Source organism: Topomyia yanbarensis, chromosome 3 (assembly GCF_030247195.1).
Source record: "Topomyia yanbarensis strain Yona2022 chromosome 3, ASM3024719v1, whole genome shotgun sequence".
NCBI classification, from domain to species: Eukaryota; Metazoa; Arthropoda; class Insecta; order Diptera; family Culicidae; genus Topomyia; species Topomyia yanbarensis.
In genome coordinates this window covers 39,192,596-39,209,384 of record NC_080672.1, presented here as the reverse complement: position 1 = coordinate 39,209,384, position 16,789 = coordinate 39,192,596, and the positions used below count along the sequence as shown (strand labels likewise).

The 16,789-nt window shown below is 38.4% G+C and overlaps 1 protein-coding gene across 8 annotated transcripts in view; it reads right to left on the bottom strand.

Moving 5' to 3' along the window:
• The window catches only part of LOC131689820 (transcription factor collier), a 158,993-nt gene that overhangs the window by 17,563 nt on the left and 124,641 nt on the right, over window positions 1–16,789 (bottom strand). The gene's annotated exons all lie outside the window — the stretch shown is intronic.

Below are 16,789 nucleotides of genomic sequence, written 5' to 3'. Positions count from 1 at the left end.
AGAAAAAAGATTTGTAGGTTCAATAAAATTATGCATTAAATTCAATAAATTAAATTATTGGTCGGGAGACAATAAAATTATTTATTGAATTCAATAAAATTTATTTATTGTTTCAATAAAACAAAATTATCGTTCCGTTTTTCAATAATTATTTTATTGAAATTAAAAGAAAATTATTGATACTAAAAATGTATTTATTGAAAGCAAAAAATTTGTTGTTGTTCTAATAAAAAAATATTTTCAAACAAATAAGTTTGTTTGTTAAAGTGATAAACAATAAATGATTGGATTCAATAACACGTATTTTTGGTTTAAATATGCTAATTTTTTCTGCGTGTAGTTTAAAAAATCGTAACAGATTTTTACCATTCAAGTCCAAATCACCACTCCAGCCACACACAGACGGAACAAGTGGAACCTGATTACAACCAAGCGTAAACAGAAAGCCCACTTTCTGGCCGAACCCTCTGCCTTCGATTGACGGTGCTAATGATTGATAGCACTTCTTCATCTACTCTCCTCCAGCGGTAACCCCTATACCGCCGACTACCAGTCGGTGATACTTCCTGGACCCCTTCGGCATGCTAAAAATGTTGTACCAGTTTCTCCTACAGCCCTGTTGTACATATCAACTCAATTACGGCTCCTTTGTAAATATTTTATTATTTTTATACTGTTTTTATTTATTAATAACTTCTGGTCGTTTTCCTCCCGCGTTCGCTGCAAAACGGTAGCATCCCTTCCTCGCGCGGAAACTACATTTTCTAAACGGCCCTCTTTCGGCTACCCGCTGAGTGTCTATTTAATATGTGATTTGGCCGGAGGCAAACATCTGTTGGATTTTCTTCCCCGGCTCGTCCGGGCTTTGGTTGCGATGCGAGCCTACGGCACACAGGCCACGGAAAAAGCGAAAGTGAAACTAAATCCTAACCACATATGCACCGGAGTTGCGCCAGATAGGTTACACAAGCTGAGAGCGGGTGAGAAGGGATAACGAGTAAACAAATTCTATTATTCTGTGTGCGCTGGATGGTAGGAAGGTTTATTTTTTGCGCTAAACGTGGCTCACAGTCGAAGTGTTTTCTCAACTGCACTCGAGTGGCTGTGTTTGTAGAGTTTGGCAGTCGTGCTGCCGCCACCCGCCGAGAGCGAATTATTATAGGTATTTGCTCGGAATTGGGAAAATAATTAGTTTAGCACTTGTTTAGTTTGCAGTGCGTGGAACGGGTGCAGCATGTGCAGCTTCCGGGTGATGCTAATTTTTCGGGCGTCAGGTATCGAATTACAGGAACAGATGAGCATGTGCAATCTGAGCGATCAGCGCAACGAAACGTTGTCTATTCGTGCATTGGTGCATGGTAATCGAGTACGGTTTTTGACGATGGACGTTCTTTGTTGGTGACTGCATTGAAGAGCTCATCTGTCGCGAGATTTGCGGTAGGATTATCTAACCATGGAGTATGTGATGTTTGAGGATATGACGGATTTAGGGGAATTGCAGGGAATGAATCTCTCCATGGGTGGGTCTTTGTTGGAACGTATTTACACATATGATCTAGTTTTTACGTAACTATGTCTTTCTTTTCTATACCAGGGTGTCTTCAGATCTGTATGAAACGAGAGAGTTGTGTAATTTTTGAGCATTTTCCCATTTAATCAAACAAGTGACAGAAACGTCACATACACTGTTACAAGTACACGAGGTAACTGGAGTCAAAAAAATAACTTTAAATTGTGCACAGTGGCTTTTGATTTCAAATATTGCAGTATCTGTCTTTCTGCTCACGATGTGGACTATCTAAGAAAATAAATCTGATTACGGATGGCACCATTAAACAGTTCCAACATATACGAAAATATGTACAAATGACACTCAATTGTTTGAGTGTCATTGATTCGAGCGAGCAAGTGAGCTTTGCAGATTTGTCTGCGTTCTGCCAGCATATACTTCCGAATAACTCATTACGAGCATAATGTTTGTACTTTGTAAACCTGTGCAAACTTTTTCAAACAGAGTTAATATTGCGAGTAGACCCGTAGCGTGCGGTTGCCCCCCGCCAAGGACGGGGAGGGGCTAAATCTTGAACTGCTTCATGAAATAAGTGAGGTTAAATCATAAAATGTTCAGGATAGGAGTATCATCCCCAGGTACACAAAATTGTTGTTTGCAAGTCGAACCAAAGTAAACAACGAAGAGGCGCATCTTTGACAAAGGCACCAGAAGACTATGTTACGGTCTTCTAAGTCCAAAATAAACAACTAACAAGTCAAAGACTTTAAATTTTAAAATTATTGCAAGCTTTTTTCGCTCGTTTTCCCAGTTTCATAGCAGCATAAGAGGAGCAGATATGTGAGCAGTAAAGCAGTTAAGGTCGTTGAGTAAGCTAGATCAATTATCATAAAAATTTAAGTCTTCTCGATGCCGGGAGGAGTCCCGCAATCTCATAAGGTTGCTGGTTCCCAGTCTAGGATCGACCAGTCCTGCACTAAGTTGTATCTCTGGTTGAAATGTCACATGAGATTATTGGTATTCCTGAAAACTCCTTGTGTCTTCTCAAATGTGGCTAGGTGCTGTTTGCTTCCGTTGTGTGGTTTCCTTTTGCAGGTATATTCGGTGGCCTTTCAGGAGAGAAATTTATTGTTACAAAGACTTGTAATTAGTGCAATACTGCATGCTTAACGGATGGCACAAACAGCCGATCAATCAGACGATCTTTGCCGAAGAAAACATAAATAGTCTCGCCGGTCATGCGACAAGTGTTTGAAGGGACATACCATTTTGTGCCCTCCGGTGCGATTGCCATTCTGGCTCACTGGTGCGATTGCCATTCTGAGCGTGGGGTCCTTGAAACCGACAATTCCGCATGACAAGTTCGTATAGATAACTACACCATCGATTTCAACTTTGTGAGAGGGCAAGTAAACGCAGCAGTTCTTCGTAAAATACTTGTCGCCAGTAATGTCCATTGTTTGCTTTAGACAAAATATCACAATTCTGAGGCTTTCTGGCCGAACGGAATACTAGAATTGTTAGTGAACTATCTTTGATCCGAAAGATCGGATATGGTCGAACCGAGTTCAATGTGTTTGATTTTAAATGGAAAGTCGATGACGAATCTTGTTATTTTAGGATCATTTGGATCATTTCAGGAGAGTTTATTTATGGACAGTCCTAGAGCCAGACGCAAAGCGAGAGCTGAAGAATATGAAGAAAGAGACAGAAATTATGGGATGCACAATTTGAAAGACCTAAATTGGATAGTAAAGGAGTGATGTGGTCATCTATCTTCACTCGATGTGTGACTGGATGCATACTGTTAAAAACTTAGTCAGCTGTAGTTAATAAATACATCGTTATTTCACTCGTATGTGCAAAAAGATGGGTGGGTATTGTCTGGAATATAACCGGAATGCCGTTACGGTACTTAGACTGGTAATTAAAATCTAATGATATGCACGATAAACAACAATCCACCAACCAGATCAAAGTTCCTAAAATTATCTCCTTAGTATACTTGATATACGGTCATCCTGAATTTTCAAACCGGACACATCTCAAAAATATTGGCACCTCGAAACAGGTTCATATGCATATGCGTCGAGATCTGGTGTAATGTGGAAAAAATACCTTTTTGAAACATGGAAAATTTTTGAGTTGAGAAGGGACTTTAGTTTGGAAATGCAGATTTTAATTTTCTTTGTATGCCAAATGTTTTAGAAATCCATGAAATGCTGAAATTTTGTGTCAACTCGAAAAGCGGTTTTCTTAATTTTTTATTGAAAATCCCAGTTTAAAAAGTAAAGGTACTAGAGAGGTAACTTTTGTAAAATATATTTTTTTACGAGAAGATACGAGATCCGTCGTTTCATGTACAGTGGGATTCCGTTTTTAGCAACAATATTTTTTTTCAGTTGCCAAAACTGGAACCGTGTCAAAAATGGAACCTTACTTTAAAAGGTTTTATTTTCAATTTGTGACATCACATCATGAATGTTACAAGAACATTAATTATATAAGAATATGTGAAATGGAATGAAAAAATAGAAACAAATCTACAAATTTAACTTTATTCGCTATGCCCGCCCCCACAAAATATAGTAAATATGAGCCAAAAGTGATATCCATTATTACACCAAACTGATTATTGAGCATTTTTCAAAAGATTTACTATGAACAAAAATATTGTTGCCAAAAACGGAACCCATTTGTTGTCAAAAACGGAACTTTTTTGTTGCCAAAAATGGAGCATGCCAAAAACGGAATCTTACTGTATTTCTAAGATATTTGGCATCAAAAATAAATTAAAAGCTACCTCTTCAAATCACAGTCTCAGATTAAATTCAAAATTTTCCAAGTTCCATAAAAGTTATCTTCAAAATAACATTTTTTTTATTATAGAGGTTTTAACCTTAGGGTCATTCGCCTCTTGGCGGGTTAGAGAAATCTCTTTCGAAAAATCTCTAACCCTATGTGCGGGGTTGGGAATTGAACCCAGGTGATCTGCGTACAAGGCAATCGATTTACCAACTACGCTATCTCCACCCCCTATTTCAAAATAACATGTTTCAGTCCAGTTGTGTTTTTGTCATGGGTGAAAATTTTTGCACTTTGGCTGTTCTGCACAACCCCTTATCATGTTCAATTGAGCTCAAATGTTTCACACACGCATATGAAAAACTACCTAAAATTGAGTTCTTTTAGCTCAATCTCGGGATATCGCAGAATAAGGTAAATTTGGGTAAACCGTGTTGAAGGTAGTTTCCATTTAACCACGGCAAAAATCAACTCATTGATGGATTTTTATACTCAATATTGAGTTAACCCGTGTCGGCGAAAAAATTCAAACTTGTGCCATTCATTCGTTTTTAAACGTATCGACTTACTTTTGACTTTATTGAACTCGTACGAGTGTCTAGATTTGGATTGTATATTGAAATTGCCGGAAATATCTACATGCCCGGAGTTATTCCGGTGGGTCACTGGGTCAGATCGGGTAAAAATGATACCAACTTCCTTTTACACCAACGTATACCCAGTTAAACCTTATCAACTTGGATACAATTGATGTTATTCGTGTAGCCCTGATTATATACATTATATACCATTAAAATTTGACCAAAAAACTACAAGGGGCAGCCCTATGGGGTTGCACGAGCTGTAGACGTAGGACTATACTACTTAATGTAAAATATTTATTTTATTAGTGCATTTATAGTAATAATAAATCAAACATATTTCTTACGTATGGTTTAATCACAACCAATCAACATCGAATATTACATATTGAAACAAACCTTCTTGGTTTTCAGGTCATTTCATTTGTAGCAGGTGATCGAATCCGATTAAACTTATTTAAGAAGATCTGAATAAGGAAGACAGAAAACTGTGACCGAACTAATATCTGGAACTAAAGCTTTATAGCATAAGATTAGCTTGTAAAAACTTTTCGATTGTGTGAGGTAAAAACCAGGACCAGTGAAGAAAAATCAAATTTTAGGCAAAATAATCATATTTCATGTATACACCAAGCATTCTAGTTATATTTTGCCATTATTGTAACTTTCCTAAAGTACGCATACAAATATAGCGAGTGCATTATCGAAACTATAAATATACAAGAATCGAAAACAATTTTATAAATGGACAAGATGCGTTTTTGCAGCGGTTTTTCAAGAGGCAGTGTATTCATTCATAAATAGGCTTTGTAGTATGTACCTATAGGTATGTAACTATAGGCTGAGTGGAAATGAATCACGTGATGGGGAAATGAATCAATGAATTAATCGAACGTAAATAATAAACTTTCGTTTTGCAATTTAGTAACAAATTAGATCTAAATTCCTACCTACACATTCGCCTCAAAACATTAAACCCAAGCGCACAAAGGAAAATGAATCAACGCTGATGATGATGGGTAGAGCGAAAGAGACAACTAATACCACGACACTATGTTAACCGTGTTTGCAAATGGAGCTCGCATGTACAAACTATTTTGTGTGCGAATACTTATATATATAAAAGTGTGCTGGAAACAAGCACAACACAAAAGATAGCATAGTGTTTGAACGGCAAGGTGATTCAGTCGCATTCACTGGGTAGCGTGCCTCCACAGGCAGTATAACGGATTTCTAACTCAGCTACACTGGCTGCACGTGACGAATGAAAATTTTTTAAAGTCGCGTAAATAAAAAAACGAAACGAAACGAAACTACACTGGCTGTGAAAACACACAGCGCAGTGATCTGCTTCGCTTGCTGTTCAACAGGCAACTGAGCTGCTCTGGCGAAATCCGTCCGTTTAAATAGTCGATGATGACGTCATTCATAGAAGCGTAGCGCGTTAGGTACACAAATCTGTCGTGCTGGATTAGGGAAGCGCTATCTTCTAAAGTGTAAATGCGCGATATTTTGACTAGGTTGTTCATTATTTCAATTTTTAATGCCATGATATCAAAAATCTTTGGGTTTATCAATTGGAATCCATTCTTAGAAGTATTTCGGGGCGATATGCGCAAAAAATTTGAAAATTTATCGTCAGATGGCTGAATTATATGCGTTTAAAATTGGACCCCTTTTCGTTACATACCATTTTTGTAGAATTTGCAGCGTGCACCCCAATATCGAAAACAAAGACGTAGTCCTACGTCAAAAATGCATAAATATTGATGTCCAGGTGAGTTCCTGTAGAGGGTTCCTGCTGGAACCGGTTCGAAGGTGGTCAAACACAAAACCATACGAATACTGCCAATATGGCCAAACTTCACGATTTTCAAAGACAAACTCAGAAATAGTCATTGTTAGTAATTTTGGAGACAATTGCCATCCTGGGGTCAGTTCCGGATATCACCGGGGAAACCCTAGTACTGGCCAAACACAAAACCATGCGAGTACTGCCAATGTGGGTATCAAACTTCATGATTTTCTAAGACAAACTCAGATATAGTCATTGTAAGTAATTTTGGATATACCTGCCTTCCTGGGGTCAGTTCCGGATATCCCCGGGGGAACCCTAGTACTGGCCAAACACAAAACCATACGAATACTGCCAATATGGGTATCAAACTTCATGATTTTCTAAGAAAAACTCAGATATAGTCATTGTAAGTAATTTTGGAAATACCTTCCTTCCTAAGGTCAGTTCCGGATATCCCCGGGGAACCCTAGTACTGGGCAAACACAAAACCATACGAATACTGCCAATATGGATATCAAACTTCATTCTTTTCTAAAACAAACTCAGATATAGTCATTGTTAGTAATTTTGAAGACAATTGCCATCCTGGCGTCAGTTCCGGATATCCCCGGGGAAACCCTAGTACTGGGCAAACACAAAACCATACGAATACTGCCAATATGGGTATCAAACTTCATGATTTGCAATGACAAACTCAGAAATAGTCATTGTTAGTTATTTTGAAGACAATTTCCATTCTGGCATTAAGTATTAAGTGTTAAGTCAGACCGGACTAAGTGACATCGTATTCATTTCGAGAAAAACGAGTTTAAAGTTCGAATCGCTGCACCCTTTGCGTTATAATTCGAAATTACCTTTTGTCATAATTTTTGCTTATTATAACATTTTTCAAATCTGGCAAAAGTCGAATGTAGCTAAAGGAGTTCTTTATCCAGTGATGTCATAATTTCATTTTTTAAGATTTTGCGACTTAGTCCGGTCTGACCTCACACCGTCCAACTGAAAGTTGTTGAGGTCTTCGTTTAGTTAGGGTGGCCATATCTGCCTAGTAAAACCCAGAACAGTTGAAAGGGGAGACTCTCCCTCTTGTTACCTATCTCTCTCTCTCTCTCTCTCTCTCTCTCTCTCTCTCTCTCTCTCTCTCTCTCTCTCTCGAACGAACCTGGCGAAATTCTCCTCTTCAGCCAGCGAGCACTTTTTTGGATTTACACACACGCAGTTCCTGCTACAACACAATCAGCGAAGGTTTGAACCTGTTGTTGCAGAAATCTGCAATCCTCAATTAAACGAATGAGACAAACTATTTTAAGATCGTCTGCGAAGGACCGGCGAGGTCTTCCGCACTAAATGCACGTCATCGGAACAAATCAGAAACATCAACGGATCCAAGTAACTTCCGTGGGCTATTCCCCACGAAGAAGTAAATGTGGGGTTCTGGCAATCTCTAACTAGAAATATAAATTTCGCATTACTTGTAATATTTATAACTAATAAATTTAATTATCCTATTGTGCTTTTAGCTGGCATCCATCTTTGAAATTTAACATCTGAAACGTAATGTAAACATGCCAAATTTCAAACCTGGGAGAAATAAAGGTGAATCGGTGCGGAGGGTGCGGTGAATCTGTCCGCCATAGCTGACAGTATGCCAAAATTTTGACAGATATCTGTCAGTTGCCAGAGACATTGGGTGAAACATTCGGGAGACTCGAGTGTATTAGTTTTTTTTCTCGTATACACAGTTGAGAGTAATGGTGGTTTCGCTTGAACCCGAAACTGAGTCAGGTTCTAACCCCAACCGCTGTCAGTTCATACATTTTGACAGCAGTTGGGTTAGAAACTGACTCAATTTCGCTTCAAACAAAAATCACATAAATTTCCGTTGCAGTTCTAGTTGCGGTTGGCCGTAACTGCTACCTGAACTAGAGTGAAAAAAGCGTCTACTCAATGAAAAAAATATTTTAGGCTTAGAGGTGAAAAACCAGGACAAATGAAGCGTTTTCCTTGACATCCCATGATGCCAGGACAGTTAGTTAAAAACGAATGGTAACCCTAGATTAGTAGGAAATGCTTCTTTTTGAAGTGGACCTAATGGGAATACAAAGTGTAAGTGTTCACAAAATATTTTTTTGAATTAGATGCATTTTAAAACAAAACTTATTTACAGATTTTTTGTATTGGTTGAGTTTTAATTGTATGTCTAGGATGATTTTTTTCTCAAACATTATTTTCTATCACCCCTGGAAAGCTTTTTAAGCATGAAGCAAACACCCTGTATAGTCACTGACTCAATACCACTGACAGTTATTCCGGCTAAAACTATTTTGCATATGTTCAGAATAGTGCTATTAGCTTTTTTTGTTGAAATCATTATTTTAAATTGCATCAAAATATTAGGTAACATAATTTATTGTCCATCAATATTAGCTTCAAAGATGTTTCATGACAAAGCATTCAATCCAGTATTTATACCTTCATCAAACTACCTTGGTAACATTTCTTCCATTGTAGTTCACACCCAAAATTTGCATAATAGCTAATAGCGGCAGTTAGCCATGATCTGGGAACTGCGTGGATAGCTACTTCAAATTTAAAACTTATCGAACCACGGGGAAGGCAACTCATCACACCTCGACCAACAGTTTTAATTGTGCTGCAGTCCCAAATAATGTAAATATAAACAGAATGACATTTCAAGAGCCAATAAATAAAGTCACTTCTCGCCACGTGAAACTAATCGTACCAATAAATAACATCACCGGGACCCAGTCAATCTAGCTGGTCGAGAGCCCGTGGACTAGGAAAAACAAACGGAAACAGAAAATTAACATATTTATTTCGTGTCATTCCGCGCAACAAAAACGCCGGTATTCCGGAATAATACGACAGAGAAGCTGTATAGAACGGGCAATTGAAGGGGCTCTTCTTAGCTACTTATGTGTTTGTTGTTTTTTCCTCTTCAATAGGGGTTGACGATGGGCACGAAACAACAGGATCTCGTTTTTTTCTGGTCCATAAAAAGAGGGTCTCGGGAACAGGTCATGTATTATAACTGCCAGCGCTTAATGTATGTTGCATGTATGGAAAAAATACGAAGTATCAAATATATCACGGCGACCCAGCTCGATTTGGGTAGGGACTGTTCTCCCTTTTCGTGCGGAATTGACTTTTTTACTCGAACCTTGCACTGGCTGAATGCTGATGATTTGAAGGGACCAGAGCTTCTTGAACGTTTCAGCTTTTGCAGAAACAATGGGGTAAAATTAAATAATGGTCTGATTCACGAGTGCCTCTCGAATGAAAACCACACTTGCTTTTCTGACGAACGGAATTAATCATATTGGTTTTCTCGGTTATCTGTTGCTAATCCGGAAACAATACCCACTCAGGATAATTTGTTTGGTTTTTGAAAAATGACACCCAAACATGTCCAAATATTGAACATTCCTAGAATGTAACGACGCTTCTTTCTTCCTACAAGAGACATTGTCTTACGACTGCCGTGGACTCAATGACGAACACATGGTCGGTCGGTCGTAAGAAACCGGGAAACATGTTCTTCTCACACGAATCGAAATCATCAGGATGCGGGGTCTTTATTTTTCCTACGAAGCCGTTACATCGTAAACGTTGTTAATGCCTTTACAAATTAGGGCGTCTTATTACACCAGTAGGTATAGGCTGGTTGCTCCTGGACCTCGTGACACGCATGGCGACGACGATGCTAACGGAAAGACGAAGTGCGAAAGTGGCGTCATTGAAAGATGTTTATTTTTTTGGTTTCTGAGGTCGTACCATTATCCGGTTTCCCGGCGTGTGACAGCTTGATGAAGTGTGAAGTTGTAAACACTTCCGTGCACCATGAAGCGACGGTTTTTAGTACGACCTCACCGTTTAGTACACGTCGATAGCAACCGAGTTTAAACGTAGGCACTTGAGTGGCTTCTTGAAAATTAAATACCCACTCGAGATTAATCCACCCTTCTATTATTTTCAGCTCTGAGTGTAGATTTAGGAAAAATGTGACAGATTGTCTACAGCAGAGTAGTTTGACTGTCTCATTGGATTGAATGTGATCGATCGCTCAATTTTAAGGGATGATATGATTAATGAGATTCTTTTTAATTGAGAAAATTGTATCATATGTTAGTTCTACCAAAAATGATTGAGTGTAAAAATGTTAGAAAGATGGAGACTTTCCTACCTGTCGTATGTATCTGTCAAATTTACACCTGTCAAAGTGCAGTTATTTAGAAGCAGTACAAATAGTTATTCTGTCTAATTTGTTTTGCCGTATTAGAAACAAAACTTGAAAAGAAAAATATAACATACAAGTAACAATTCAACCATAGCCAGAATTATGTTTGTGCAGCGAAAATAAGAAAAATGGCCGGGCTTCCACCGTCTGATGATGCCCATGATAACATCTATAGTCGATGATTCTTCCGTCACTAGGGGAACCCCTGCTTAGAAATCACGCATACTATATTGGAAAGCCGCACAGATTCTGATTGTGTATGTGATGTTTTTTTGAGCCCAATGTTTTGTTATGAATCTCATGCTATTTAGCTGGACAGGCTTTAAATCGGCCTTCTTCACCAGCTCAAAGTTGTATTGGTGCGTGGGTGCTGATGCGTGTACTGTTTCCTTAGAACACAAAAGGGGATTACGAAAAGGAAAGAAACCGTAAAGCAAGGAGAATCCCTCTTCCTTCAAACGGTCAATGAGATGTGACGCCGGGACGGGTTTCGTGTAAGGGGGTTACGATAAGGGGATGATGGTGGATGACGATGATGGTGATGCTGGCACACTCCGATGATGGCTGCCGCTGCCGTCACCGCCGTCCGATGCCAATCGGGTTGTGTGTGGCGGAGGGTGGCTTTGGGACTCGAATGCCATGCTGTTGGGACTTGGGGTAACCTTCGTCGGCGTTGTTTTTGTTGCTGGCTGGCGCTTGTAGTAGTGTGTACACGCACATAAAATAAACAAACAAAGCTATCGAGCAGTCGGAAAGGAGCCGGAAGAGGAGGTGAAATGAATAACGATAACAAGATGTGAATAGGTTAGGTATACATTTTACCGGAGGGATTCGGGGTTTGCTGCTTTAGTGGGTGTCGCGATGTTTGGTATCTTTCAAGCGTGAGTTTTTACACTTGATGATACAAGTTTTCCTTGGAGCAAACGAATGTATTTACATTCGTCTGTATCATCATCATCATCGCCCTTCGCTGTCGTCGGCATTTTGTGAAGCACAAAAACGGTCATAAAGACGCGATCTTGGATGGCTTTATGCGCGTGATTCCGTACTTTTTCGGGGCATTATGTGTACGCTAAACGCAGTTACTTTTTATTATCACTTGTTAGCTGTAGTGGCTTTTACACAACCTTTGAGGCAAATGGTTGCAGCAGACCTTGGCACTAATTGAAAGCGATCTATAGGATATCACAGCGTTTCCCCTGGAAGGAGCGTTTAAGTAAGGGCTGTCTAAATTGATTGGTATCTGTCTACAAATACCACATCATATACATTAGCAATCAGTTGTCAAATTATTGTCATTTAGCAGTCAATTATCAGTTATCCGCTGAACCGGATTATTTGATCAACTTCTAGGGAATGATTTAACAGTTATGTGTCCAACAAAAAAAAACACCTTTAACAGGCCAACGAGGGTACCCGGGTACCCACAAATTGAAATGCTCATAACTATGGCTTCCTTTAACCGATTTGGACACTTTTAGATGTTTTAAATTCAGGAACTCGTCTACTTTTTGATTCTGTACAATAGAACCGGAATAATGGATCTGGTTTTTGGTAATCCGGATTTTCCGGAGTAATGTTCCAGTACTAGGATGTGATTTGTAAATTTTAATAATGCCCTAGCAATATGAGTATCAAAACACTTCAAATTGTCTCGGAAGTCTGTTTTTTATTGTTACGGGACCCTATGGCAATTTGAAAAATGGAATTGGAATGGAATGGCCACTCACGGCCCCACGGGAACCTGCTCCGGAATGTCCGTTCCGGGGTCAAATCACCAAATGGTTCCAAAACCACGAGATACGGCCTACTGATGCAATTCCAAGAATTTTGATACCCATATTGCTAGTATTCCATTGAAGTTCGCAAATAGTACCCCAGCTCTGGAACCTGCTTCCGGAAACCCGGATTCGCAGGAACCGAAGGAAGCAACCCGATTCATTTTTACCCAGTCCAAAAGTAGATGAGTTCCTGAATCCAAAACGGCCAAAAGTATCGAAATCGGTTGGATATTACCTTAGTTATGGGCATTTTAGTTTTGTGGGTACCCGGGTACCCACGTCGGCCTGTTACGTAATAAAAAAAAATTCAGGAGCCCCTCCTCACTCCCACCCTTTCTATATCAACAATATTATTAACCCAAAAGCTTGACTTAGTGAAGTTCTAAGATGTCACAAAGTTTCAATTTCCAGCTATGGATAAAACATAGGAATTTAATTAATTGAAACTTAAAAAGGTACCCGGGTACCGCGTCGGACACACAACGGTTAATATCGATACGGCTACGTTAGCCCATGAATACATATTTTTCAGTTTGCCTGAACCAATTCTAGGTTAACGCTGTTCAGTTGGATTAATGACTGGGCAAAATCCTAGTTTTTTCCGGTTCCTCGACTTTTACCGTCGCTAGGTTATTGGTCTGAGACATACAGTGATGGACAAAACAATAGGTCCGTCCTATAAAGATATAAGATTCGTCATGTTTTATTTGTATTAAAAACAGTGTTATCTAACAGGTAATGAGTAACTTAAGAGTAAAATGTGTTAACTATATTAATATTAAAACCTAATGAAATTATACATGAACTTCGGAATAAAACTGGCACTACAAAATGAATTATTCAAATAATGAGCCTATTTGCAGATTTTATTATGAGTATTTGGTAGTATAGTCATTGTCTGATATTGAAGTGGAATACCTTTCAATGTTTTAGTACGGGGATCTCACTTCAATTTTTTTTTTGGAATAATTTGCTGGTCTTCGAATGCAATTATCTAGTTATTACGTTCGTTGTACTGAACGATATAACTAGATATTTGCGCTCTCTGATCGTAAAAGTACGCAGTAATTAGTGTAATTGAAGAATTGGTAAAACATAACGTCAAACTTATCGATATTCATCGACACTCAAAGACAAAGAACGGACTATATTGTAAGTACAAAACATGTAATATTAGAGGACCGCTTCGTGGTTGAGTGATAAGCATGACCGCCACTCATCCCAGTTGGGTTCAATCCCAGCCGAGGTTGTTGAGATTTTTCTGAGATGAAAAAATCTGTAGTCACGTCTTATTTCGGTAGGGAAGTAAGGGTCCCCGGTTCATGAGTTGGTGGGTCGATATCTAGTCCAGATAGTTCTCTGGTGTAAGTATTTGGCTTCGTAACGAAGAAAGATCGCACTCCCTATGCTTACAAACAAATATCCTCCTCCTGTGATACTTGTGAAGTGCGCAGTAGTATATAAGGCCTTTAGCAAAAGCAAGTATCGAACTAACATACCTTCCCTTTGCTTCCGTGATCTATGTTGGGGCCTGGCCGGTGCCGGTATTAATCAATAAGTACTTCAGGATTACCAGGAGTTGCACATTGAAAGATGTTTCGCTTCTCCCAAGCAAAATTATCTACTGAATCCAGATCGATAACGGAGTAACAGCCAGGGGCGGTTGCACAAGTTCAAGCTCAAATACAAAAACAGGTAATATTAGAAACACTACACTAATAACGACATAAAATTCAGTTTTATTCTGAAGAACGTGCCACACAGCATCGAAACGTCGAGCAACAATTAAAATGCGTTCTACTTATTATTTAAAGGCTGACAAAGCCGTTAAAAACAAATCAAAAGTTATAGTAAACGTAAACCGTCACAGTCGAACTCTAAGTAAAAATTTGAAGAATATTACAATGCAAAGCAGCTATTCGAACAAGTTTGTTAAGTGAAGCGGGTATAGCATATAGTTGGTCAGTCGATGGCCTTGTACGCGCTCACCAGGGTTCGATTCCCCACCCCCGTACATCAGGCTAGAATTTTTTCTAACCGGAAAAAAGCCGAAAGAGCCTAAGGTTAAAGCATCTATAATCAAAATGAAAAAAAAAAACTAAAACTATAATCAAAATTTAAAAAAAAAATTGAAGAGTAAATTGCTGGAATATAACTAATTTGGTTGAAGACTTGAATACTTCGTGTATACGGAATATTGAAATATATTAGACAATGTGTTACAGAAAACCTTTAAAGCAAGTTATTACACAAGATATACCTACATTCACGTATCTTAAATATTTCCAACAAAGTTGTTTAAAATGACATCATCCACAACTTTGCTGAAGACACCAAACCTCTTACCATTTTTGAAAAGTTACTTCTCCATAATTTCTTCCAAGAGATTTAGTCACCAAAACTACTGTATCAAAAGATGCGTTTTTTATGTTGGAGAACTTCTTCGAGGTTGTTAAACTTCTAAAGTTGGTGATTTCCAAATTATGCGATCTTGACCGTTAGAAAAGTTTTCGAATATTTATTGAAAAGTGCACTTTATATTTGCATTCTTTGACTTCATTGATATATTATAAAAAATTATAAAAGGTATCTGTTAGACTAATTTTGTTTCTGAACTTTCGATAATTTATCAAGCAAAACATTTTTTGGGAACCGACTGTCGGTTCCGACATCATTAGTTATTAAATTGACTTTACGCTTGTCCGGACATGCCGCTGACTCAGGTGATTCGCATTTAATGCCAAAAGATCCTGACTCCTGCGTTGCAGAAGACAAATAGTTGTGTAGCCGGGAAACTCTAAGCTTGTTCATTGGCCCTACTCCACGCTTTTCTAAACTTTCTTACTTCAAATCCTTGCTCTTCCTTGAGTACTATGGCTCTTCATATTTGAAAAATACTTCACATTCCAGTCCCTTGCTAATTATATGTCGTTACAATATAAAAAAAGGAAAAAGATTGACTCACTATAAGTCGTTAATAAAAAAAGAAAAAAAAGCATGTTTTAATTGAATATTTTTGTTCTATTACTGTCCGAAACTTGTTCTGCTTCTATTATTCCACTGACTTTACCCAATCATTTTTGTTTTATCGCATTCTTATTTGATATTAACTGAACAAGGGAACGACGTGCGTCCGTTGAAATTGGATATAGTTTTATGGGCATTTTAATGTTGAATACATTCCAGATTTTATTACAGTGTTTCCAACATTTCGCCTGGTTAAATAGTGCGAGCAATTGAATGTTAATTGCACCTGATCTATTCAATGAAATGGCGTTTTTTTTCTTTTACAAATAGTTACACAAATATTGTAATAAATTTCTAACTACATAAGACTAGTACAAATATGATGAAAACTTAAAAAAACACTGGTTGTACTGTTTGCAGTATGCCCAGGAATTTAGTTTGCGTAAGCCATGCTTTCAAGAAGGGGGCGGGCTTCGGTAATAATCCTTCGTTGCGTGAAAAGCAACAACTTACGACATAAATCCGAATAAAGGTGTGCGCCACGCCGCCGCCGCCGCCGCGCCGCGCCTGCGATTGCATGTAAAAATAGTAAGCACATTGGCGTGACGCCGGCGCGCCGCCGATGTTTACCTGAAATCTTCGGCGCGGCGCACACCTCTAAATCCGAAATGAACACCGAAAGCAACAAGACAGCAGTAGTGCCAAAAGTATGGACCGGTGCGACATTTAAAAAGCAGCGGAATTCAGTTACATTGATATTGATTTTTGCCGAAAAACTCAAAGCGCACTAAACTATTGTGTTCGCTGAACCCAAAAAAAACCCAAAGATAGAAAACAGTGGTGATTCCAATTTCGATCGGTATTAAATAAGTTGAATTTGAATGTAGGAATTTATTTCTGTTACATTACAAAATATTCAAGATTGGATTACTACCTGGGAATGTCATATAATTTTAAGAATATTTACTAAAATGTATTAGAAAATCAATTTCTCTAAATTAATGCATCGGATATTTTATGCTTGGGCGCAGGCACCAATTATTAAATATTTAAATAAATTTACTTATGCCAGAATTTCGAAATTGAAAG